Source organism: Panthera onca, chromosome C2 (assembly GCF_046562875.1).
Source record: "Panthera onca isolate mPanOnc1 chromosome C2, mPanOnc1 haplotype 2, whole genome shotgun sequence".
In the NCBI taxonomy this organism is placed as follows: Eukaryota; Metazoa; Chordata; class Mammalia; order Carnivora; family Felidae; genus Panthera; species Panthera onca.
In genome coordinates this window covers 109824866-109836026 of record NC_138347.1, presented here as the reverse complement: position 1 = coordinate 109836026, position 11161 = coordinate 109824866, and positions in this window count along the sequence as shown.

Sequence of the window (11161 nt, the reverse complement as noted above, 5' to 3'; positions counted from 1 at the left end):
ATGACTGCTGTGATTAAGGTCCATGTTGACTACCACTGAAGCATATAGAATGATCACCTGGTGTTGGGATAGGCATAGGAAAGGAAGAACGTGATTGAATAAGTCATCTTTTTACCTCCCATAGTGCCTTATGCAGAGAAGGTGCTCAATAAATATTTGAATTAAAAACATGAAATCCTATAAAGAATGTATTTCAGTGAAACCCAAACTGATATAATTTTGCTAGCCCTTTTTTATAACCTAAGGTTTGTCATACTGTACTAAATAAGCCAACATAGACAGGAAAAAATGAGAGCCTGCCAAAGTTGGGAACTTTCATGTCCCCTTTCACTTTTGCCATCGAGTAATTTTACCATCCTCTGAGAGCAACAGAGCGGGGTCTTTTCTCATCCAGGCCTAAGGAATAATAAACAGCCCTGCCTTTCTTTAAGTGCCAGAGCCAAAACAGGAAAAGCTGGAGAAAATTCTCAGGAGGAAATGCTAATTTGACCTCTCTCCACAAAATGTTGACACTTGACAGCTCTGTTTTTTCAGAGTCTGACACCAAGGTGTTATCAGGGTAAAGGAGGTCTTTTTAAGTTATAAACAGGGCTTGGAGTTCTTTGAAGAGAGCCAACATGAGCTCTGGGAACTGGAAATGTTTACCAGGTCTATTTAAGATTTGAAGACCTGTGACAATGTATTTTTTGCCCATAACCTTCTTAGTCTTTGCTTCTGGGCCTAAAATAACATTTTTTCTTTTTTTTTTTTTTTTTACTGCCAAAGGTAAGCATTGGAAAAACTGTGTATTTATGAATAATATATCAAGAAAGTCTTAAGGGTAGAATATTGCCAACAATCTGCCACTTAAGGAGAGCGCAAATAGATTAAACTAATGTCCCAAACCCAAGCAACAACTGTCGGGCAGAATCCTTCCTATCCCACTCAGACTCCTGCACATTGTAAGCATCAACAACTAGAATACCAAGGTGCCCAAAGGAAGCTTTCAACAATTTGGGACACACTTGAGTGTGAATAAAGTCAGTTCCAAGGTTTTGTCATTTGGGACAAGTGACATGATAGTTCATGTCAATTCCAGGACCAAATGGATGAACAAGATTCAGAAAATATGAGTTTGAGTAGCTTACCAGCTGAAAAAATCATTTGATCCCTGAGTTTTGATTTCTTCATCTATAAAAAGATAACAATAATTTTTGTAGGGTTCCTGTGAAGATTAAATTGAATAAATTTTTTGCCTACTGTAAGGCACTATATAGGAGATGATGTTGATGATGATAAAAAGCAGTAAAGAAAAAGATGTTCGCAAATAGGGCAAATGATTCAAACCACGCCAAAGTCTCTAGAGAATTCTGCCATCTTTGCTGAGAATCTTCGTTGTATTTTTCTCTGCCAAAATTGGAGGTTTTCTGCTCCTGTTCTGTTTTTCTTTGAACAACAGTTCTCATAACTTCTAGGTGATGGCTTGAAGTTCAAGCACAGAAATGAGAGTCGTGGATGCAAGAACTCTGAGAGTGCTATGGTTTCACATCACAATTGGGGTGGTCCCAGGAAAACAGCCCTCTGAACATGACAGTCTCTACTCCTAGTAGGAAAGGGAGAAACTGAAGTCAGGCTCTGGGCTCCTGGTAAAATTGTAGCCAGCAATGGCTTTGCAGCTTCTTAACTGTCTTCTGACTCTACTTATTTGGGTCTGTTCCAGAATATTCAGGTGCCATCTTAGAGCCTCATCTCAGCAAATGTGAGGACAAGTCCGATGAGTTTATTATTGAGCAGCTGTTGTAGGGGTAGGTCAAGGAAGCTTAACCCTCTTTTCTAGGTCCAGCAACAGAAATCTAGCCCCTCTCACTCTTGAAGGAAATATTTTGCGGCCTTAGAAATTGCATAACCCCCACCTGTCCCAGGAGCTGCCAATGATCACTCTCAGGACTTTTGCTATGGCTTCTGATGGCCTTTTCTTCAAATTTTTCTTCCTTGGTCCTCCAAGGTTTCTCTCTCTTTGTCCCCTTACATCTGCTGCTAGGTCTGTGAAAATGCACAACCCGTAGTGTGCTGATTTTTTAGCAGACCCAGTAGCCTCATAAAAAAAAAAGAAAGAAAGAAAGAAAGAAAGAAAGAAAGAAAGAAAGAAAGAAAGAAAAAGAAAGAAAAAGAAAAAGAAAGAAGGAATCAGAAAACGATTCATATGTATAATAAAGAACTCTTGTAATTTTTCCATTTGCTCTGCTTAATTACTAAAACTTAAACCTTTAAAGATTTTGTCAACCAGTCTATTGGTATGTCAATAATCACAAAACAAATGTTCACAGAGTACAAAGCATTCTACTAAATGAGAATCATTATTGAAAACAGTCAGTCCCCTCTGCCAAACATTTTAGAATCCCTAAAGTACTTACAATAATTAAAACTCCCACTAGATTTCAATTTGCAAAGGGTATTTTATAAAACTACTGTGCTGTCCATGTCAATTTTTAAAAATATTTTTCATTAAGATTATAAATTGACAAGCTCACTGCCGAAAAAAAAAAAAAGGTTTAAATACTGATAAACACAGAGATCATCCATAGTCTTACCACCAAAAGTTAACTGCTCAAATAAATTTGCTCTATTTCTCTCCTATGCATATTATTTTTCAGAGTTGTGCCTATATTATGTATACAGTTTTCTAGTCCATTTTTTCATTTATGAGCATTTGCATTCATCAGGAAACATTTATATAGAGAGTTTTAATAAATGTCTATTAAATAAAAAAGTAACCAGGGCACCTGGGTGGCTCAGTCAGTTAATTGGCCTGCTCTTGGTTTCAGCCCAGATCATTATCTCATGGTTTGTGAGTTTGAGCTCCTTGTCGGGCTCTGTGCTGGTAGCATGGAACCTGCTGGGGATTCTCTCTCTCCCTAGCTCTCTGCCCCTCCCCCCCTTTCTCAAAATAAATAACTAAACTTTAAAAACATAAATAAAAATAAAAAATAAAAAATAACCAATGGTACCTTAGTAAATGAAGCAATAGACATTCATTAAAATTCTATTTAAGAAAAATTTTCTAATTAATTATATATTTAAATATATACTTTATATGTTAATATATTTAATGTATTTTAATGTATAAATGTATAAACATAAATTTAATGTATAAAGATATATACATCTTTACTATATATTTTATACATTAACTATATATATTTCATATGTATTTAATATTATATTTACTAGTACATTGATATATATTAATATATAAGTGAAAGGTTCATGTAGACGTGCCTTTATGTTCTTTGAAATAATTGATGTAGTGAATATTTCTGTACCTAAGTTTGTCTGCATCTTGGATTATTTCCTTAGGATATATTTCCCAAGTGGAAATATTAGATCAAATCATTAGAACTTTTTTTGTGTGTTATAGTTATTTTGGGATCTTGATACAGGGGACTATAGCAAATTTTAAATCCTAAGCCAATTTCACATCAGTCTTCATTGAAGTCATGAAAGAAAATGAATTCTTTTTAGTAATAATAATGTATTTAGCATTTTACCTGAGCTCTTCTAAATCTATTTTACACTGTATCTCATTTAATGCTCCCAACAACCCTGACAGGTAGACTCTATTTAAAATACTATTTAACAGAATATGATAGAGGCCCACAGAGTTTAAATAAGTGGCCCAAGGTCACAGGTAGGGATGGTCAGATTCAGCATTTGAACCCATGCAACCTGACTCCAGGACCTTGATGCTTCACTACTACCGGCCCACTAATAAGATAGAAATTCTTTAGCTCCTAGGACAGAAAAGAAAAGTAGCAAAAACTTCCTTCTATAGAATGTTATCTTACTGTTCATTTTCTCTTTCCTTCCACTAAAGAGAATGATCTAAATTGGGTGCCGGCAGGGTAGAATAAAAGCCATCGCGGGGCACACTGGCCAGAGAGGCTGAGTTAGGATGTTGCTGAAAGCAGTGGATGTTCTGAGAAGGAAATTTCCAGTGAAAACCACAGAGGGGTGTGGTAGAAACTCCATTCAGATATTCAGACATTGCCGTCGCTAATGTATCAACTCAATACACAGGCGACAAAGAGACAAATTTGGTTTGGATGGAGTGTGGGAACCGTAAAGTAAGAGCTAGGTAGGAAAAGCTCATCTATTGACTGTAAATGCCCTAGGAAAGGACATGTGTCTTTTCCTATATTTATACCCCAGCCAGCACTCAGCACACTTCCTGGAATTTAGAAGCCCTCCATGGCTGAATGAAAATACACTATGCTGCTTACCAGAGAGACACTGAGGTCAACCCTCCAATGGAAGACAAGGGAAACAGTCCTGCTTAGATATGACCAGTATGAGATCAAAGGACTGGGTTTGTAGAAAGATATTTTACCTATAGAATGAGTGAGTGAAAGGTAAAGTCGTGCCCAGATTGAAGAAACAAAGGCCTAAATAAAAGACAATTTCCTATTTTAGAGATGTAAGAAAAAATGCATTAGAATTTAGTAAATCATTACATGAAAACCGGAGGCTAACAGAATTTCTACCCTGCCCTTGAATTGAAGACTTTAACACAGGAAAATGTTTTGGTTCTGTTTATGAATTCAGATGTTTTAAGCAGAACTATGTTAACATTTAACGTTTTTATTTAAGAAAAGTTTCTTGAGCAGATTGTCATTAAAATAGAAGGCAAGGAAATGACAGCAAGAGGGTAAGGGAAAGGCCAAGGTAAGGGAGATAGAACCCTGAGAATGCTTAAGCCAAGGCAGGCCTGGGGTTCTAAAGAAAAGTTATTCATGTAGTTATTTAACTTCTTGTGATTTATGCAATTTTAATATATTACACTAGATGTAATTTTTACAGATTGGAATTTTTGACTTTATCATTTGATATATCATTTACAGTTGGTGACTATGGCTTTTATGCTGCTTTGACCCATAAATCTTAATATGGGACCATAAGTCACTAACTTTTAAATGATGCTGATAAGATCACAATGATGATGGAGACCTTTTTCCATATCCATCTGCTTATCTCACAATTGATTCAAAGTTCACTTGCAAACATTTGACAATTTTATATGCCTGTTCTTCTCAGAGGTTATTTTGCTTTTTTAATTTTTGTTTTGTTTTGTTTTGCTTCCTAAGTTTTTATTTTAATTCCATTTAGCTAACATATGGTGTTATGTTGGTTTCAGGTATAAAATACAGTGATTCAACCATTCCATACATTACCCTGTGCTTATCACGACGATGTGTGGCATAGAGTTTACTTAAAATAAATTAAAAAAAATTAAGTGCACTCCTTAATCCCCTTCACCTACTTCATCTATTTCCCCACCCCCCCTCCCTTCTGGTAACTATCAATTTGTTCTCTATAATTAAAAGTCTGTTTCTTGATCTCTCACTCTCTGTTTTCCTTTGCTCATTTGTTCTCTTAAATTCCACATATGAGTGAGATCATGTGATATTTGTCTTTCTTTGAATTATTTATTTCACATATCATTATACTCTCTAGCTCTATCCATGTCGTTGCAAATGACAAGATTTCATGCTTTTTCATGGCTGTATAATGTTCCATTGTGTAAATACACCTCTTCTTTTTTATCCATTCATCAATCAATGGACATTTAGGATGCTCCCATATCTTGGCTATCATAAGTAATGTTGCTATAAACATAGGGGTTCATGTATCCCTATGAATTAGAATTTTTGTATTCTTTGGATAAATATCCAGTATCACAATTACTGGATCATAGGGTAGTTCTATTTTTAACTTTTTGAAGAATCTCCATACTGTTTTTCACAATGGCTTCACCAGTTTGCATTCCTACCAACAGTGCACTAGTGTTCCTTTTTCTCCACATCATTACTAACACCTGTTACTTCTTGTGTTGTTGTTAATTTTAACCATTCTGACAGGTATGTGGTGATATCTCATTGTAGTTTTGATTTCCTTTCCCTGATGGTAAGTGATGATGAACAACTTTTCATGTGTCTATGGGCCATCTGTGTGTATTCTGTGGAGGAATGTCTGTTCATGTCTTTACCCATTTTTGTTGGATTATTTGGTTTTGGGGTTTTGAGTTTTATAAGTTCTTTATATATTTTGGATACAAACCCATTATCAGGTATGTCATTTGCAAATATCTTTTCTAATTCCATATGTTGCCTTTTAGTTTTGTTGATTGTTTCCTTCTCTGTGTAGAGGTTTTTTTTTTTTTAATGTAGCCCCAATAGTTTATTTTTGCTTTTGTTTCTCTTGCCTTAGAAGACATATCCATAAAAAAAGTTATTATGGCTCATGTCAAAGAAGTTATTGCCTATGTTCCGTCCTAGAAGTTTTATGGTTTCAGGTCTCACATTTAGGTCTTTAATCCATTTTGGCTTTATTTTTGTGTATGGTGTAAGAAAGTGGTCTAGTTTCTTTCTTTTGCATGTTGCTATCCAGTTTTCCCAGCATCATTTGTTAAAAAGACTGTCTTTTTCCTACTGGATATTTTTTCCTGCTTCATTGAAATTAATTGTCCACATTGTTGTGGATTTATTTCTGGGTTTTCTATTCTGTTCCATTGATCTATGTGTCTGTTTTTGTGCCGGTACCATACTGTCTTGATAGTGATAACTTTGTGATATGGATTGAAATTCAGACTTGCGATGCCTCCAGCTTTGAGTTTGTTTTTCAAGATAGCTTGGGCTATGTGGAGTCTTTTGTGATTCTGTACAAATTTTAGGATTGTTTGTTCTAGTTCTGTGAAAAGTGCTGTGGCATTTTGATAGGAATTTCATTAAATGTGTAGATTGCTTTGGGTAGTATAGATATTTTAATAATATTTGTTCCTCTAATCAATGAGCATGGAATGTCTTTCCATCTCTTTGTGTTGTCTTCAATTTCTTTCATCAGTGTTTTATAGCTTTCTGAGTGTAGATCTTTCACCTCTTTGGTTGGGTTTATTCCTAGGTATCTTATTATTTTTGGTGCAAATGTAAATAGAATTGATTGCTTGATCTCTCTTTCTGCTGCTCCGTTATTGGTGTATAGAAATTCAACCAATTTCTGTACATTGACCCTGTATCCTGCAACTTTACTGAATTTATTCATCAGTTCTAGCAGTTTTTTGGGTGAGTGTTTTCGGATTTCTATAGCATCATGTCATCTGCTAATAGTGAAGTTTTCCTTTTTCCTTGCCAATTTATTCCTTTTATTCCTTTTTGTTGTCTGATTGCTATGGCTAGGATTTCCAGTACTATGCTGAATAGAAGTGATAAGAGTGGACATCATTGTCTTGTTTCTGACCTTAGAGGAAAAATTCTGTTTTTCCCTATTAAAGATTCTTCCCAGAGTTTAAGTAAGTATTCAGAATCTTGCTGTATTTATTAGGGGCAGTGTTAGCTGGTAAAGAATATAACCTTTAAGACCTGGATTCCAGTCCCATCTCTGCCAATTACTGGTTGTGTGACCTGGAGTTAAGTTAATTGAGCTTCAGAGTTCTCACTAGAAAATGGAGAAAATAATGTCTATTTAATAGGGCTGTTGTAAGACATAAATGGCATGATATATATACGAAGAATTTAGCACAGTGTCTGGTACTTGGTGAGCAACAAATAAATAGTAGCTGTTGCTGACCCTAATTCAACTCTTCAGGATTTGCAAAATGGACCATAACTATTACAAGAACAGGATTCCTCATGAGACTCCCATAACTTCCTGGATATGGGTAGGCCAGAAATTCTCTGGGAACTGTTGAAACATTTGCTTCCAGATCTGATGAATTCCAGGGCTTGCGAAAAATGCAGAAGTGAAAACCATTAACTAGCATCTGCAAAAATCATTATATATGAATGGGTGAAAATTTCATGTCCATTCTCATTGGGTCTCAACCATATTTCAGCTCCTGGTGTGTAGTTTTTGCATTTATTTTGTCCTTTTGCTTCAGGCTTTCTTCAGTTCTTCTGTTTACGTCAATGAGTTCCCTGTGGCCTCATGAGCAAACTTGAGGATGAAGACTTGATTATGAAAGGAAAAATAGAACTTCAATTAGGAAAAGCCATTGTATGACTTTACAGGTAAAAGGAAATGTGTGGCCCAGTAGTGAATTCTCCGTTTTCCTATTTGTTTGTGATTACTTGGGTTTTGAAAGCTGGAAAGGATACCCTGTACATTCCTGTACATTGTTCCTTCAGTTCTAAAATAAACACATGATTCTCATTATAAGAAAAAAATTTGTAACTATGTATGGAAACGGATGTTAACTACACTTACTGTGACCATTTTACAATATATACAAATATCAAGTTATTTTGTTGTACACCTGAAACTAATATATGTTACATGTCAAGTATATCTCAATTTTAAAAATAAATTGGGGCACCTGGGTAGCCCAGTTGGTTAAACGTCTGACTTCAGCTCAGGTCATGATCTCATGGTTTGTGGGTTCAAGCCCTGTGTCAGGCTCTGTGCAGACAGCTCAGAGCCTGGAGACTGCTTTGGATTCTGTGTCTCCCTCTCTCTCTACCCCTCCCCCGCTTATACTCTGTCTCTTTTTGACTCTCAGAAATAAATAAAATGTTTAAAAAACTTAGTAAAAATGAATTAAAAATAAGTAAAATTAACACATTAAAGAAAATCCAAATATATAAAACTTGCTCCAACAGGCCCTCAGTATGGGATATGATAATGTGCATGAAGCCAATGGGCAGAATTTGTGGGAAAATTTCACTACTAGTTAATAAAAAAACAAGGCCTGCGTTTACACATGTGATAATTTGAAGCCTAAGGTTGAGGTGAATACTTTTTATAAGTGAAACTCACAGTTGTACAATGGAATTAATTTACCAAAATACTTTTGTCGATTTGAAATAGGCAAGAGGTGGGGCACCTGGGTGGTTCAGTCAGTTGAGCGTCCAACTTCAGCTCAGGTCATGATCTCACAGCTCGGTGAGTTCGAGCCCCACATCAGACTCTGTACTGAGCTCAGAGCCTGGAGCTTGCTCTGGACTCTGTGTCTCCCTCTCTCTCTGCCCCTAACATACTCGCATTCTGTCTCTGTCTGTCTCAAAAATAAATAAACATTTAAAAAAAATTTTTTTAATAGTCAAGAGGTTAGCTATGTTAAAAAAAAAAAAAAGCCAAGAGACATAGACAAAAGCCATCAACCTCCTTTCTTGAAGCACACATTAACTTTATAGCATGGGCCTTATTTCTTACCTGTAATTTAATAAACTAGGATAGTAATAAAAAAATAGTTAAAGGGAAGAGCTATAATACATTAGCTAGTAGTTTTTTAAAATTAAGTAAACTCAAAGAAGATACTACCAGATACAAAGATGAAATAAGAAACCAGAATAAAATAAACAAGATGGAGTGAAAACAAAGTTATGAAAGAAAACTAAAGGCAATGCGTACGTTAATAAAAAAAAAAAAATAGATTGGGGCACCTGGGTGGCTCGGTCAGTTAAAGTTCCATTTTTGGCTCAGGTCATGATCTTGAGGTCTGTGAGTTCAAATTCCACATTGGGCTCTGTGCTGACAGCTCAGAGCGCTGAGCCTGCTTCAGATTCTGTGTTTCCCTCTCTCTCTGCTCCTCCCCCACTCACGCTCTATCTCCCTTTCTCAAAAATACGTAAACATTAAAAAAAAGAACTAGATTTTAAAAATTGTATAAATTAATAAGAAAAGACAAAATATATTTGAATGATTAAACTGAAGGGGTAAAGGATGTAAATAAAAATGGTGTTAAAATATAATCAGGAATTTAATAGAATAGGTATTAGGAGAACATAAACCAAACAGGGGTGTGTGTCTGTGTGTCTGTGTATTTTATGTTTGTTACATTAAAATGATACCAATTCAAAAGCTATTGCAGTCATATTAAGTAAGTTACTGTTCTCAAAGTGAAAAGGCCACGAAGTTCAGCATTTTGCCTCTTTTTTACCCTTCTGTGGATGGAATTATTTCATGGGTCCGATGGCCCATCGGTCCCGTGGCTAAAGAACTGAGGGGCTGCCAGAGGACACCCAGGCTGCTCCTCTGTGCTTCCCTTAACTGTCCCCTGTCACTGTTGTCCTGACCAAGAGACACCTTCATCAGGGGAAAACACTCCTCAGTGAGTGTGGAGCCAAGAATTCCATTGTTTCATAGCATGCATAATACTAGAAAGTATTATGCTAAGCGAAATAAGCCAGCCAGAGAAAGATAAATACCATATGATTTCACTCACTTGTGGAATTTAAGAAACAAAACAAATAAACACAAGGGGGAAAAAAAGAGGAAAACCAAGAAACAAACTCTTAACTATAGAGAACACACTGATGGTCACCAGAGGGGAAGTGGGTGGGGGATGGGTTAAATAGGTGATGGGGATTAAGGAGCACACTTGTAAGGAACACGGGATATTGCAAGGAACTGTTGAGTCACTAAATTCTACATCTGAAACTAATACTACATTTCATGTTAACTAGCTGGAATTTAAATAAAAACTTAAAAAAAAATTCCATTGCATCAGCCCCACCCAGTAGGGACCAGCATATTATGAGGTGTGATTGATTTTACACCATTTTGGCAGAAGTCAGTCATTACATTGATAAGGAAATTCATTATCCAGATTCTATTTCACGTGATTTGGCCAAACCTTTCCTGCCTGATCATAGTCAAAGCTATATTTTCCCCCAAATAATGAGGATGCAAAGCCTTTGGAAAATGTTTACCTGTCAGTTACTGATGATCAGACTTAAAATGTTGAAAGCCGATTAGATATGGTTCTTTTAACTGTACTTTGGAAGTCAGAATTAGCATCAAATAGCTCATTAATTAATGTAAAAATATCAACATTATCATTGGTTAAAAACAGCTCTAGTGTAATATTATATTGTAAGTATTTGTAGTTTTATTATAAAATCAACTGTGTATTCATATTCTTCACCTTTAAAATGTCTCATTACATTATAACTCTAATCCCAAATTATTGTTTTGATTTAATGTCTTTTTGCATTCTTTTATAATTTTAAATGTTTCATATTTTTAACTGAATGAACATGAAGAGATACTTTAATTTGTAAAGCTCTAATTACATATCACTATTTTAATGTGTTTTCTTTATCAGACACCTCAACATTCTTTCCACATCTGAAACAGCTCACCTTAAACTACTTATCTAGATAGCTTTCAATCTTCTACAGTCTCCGGGATG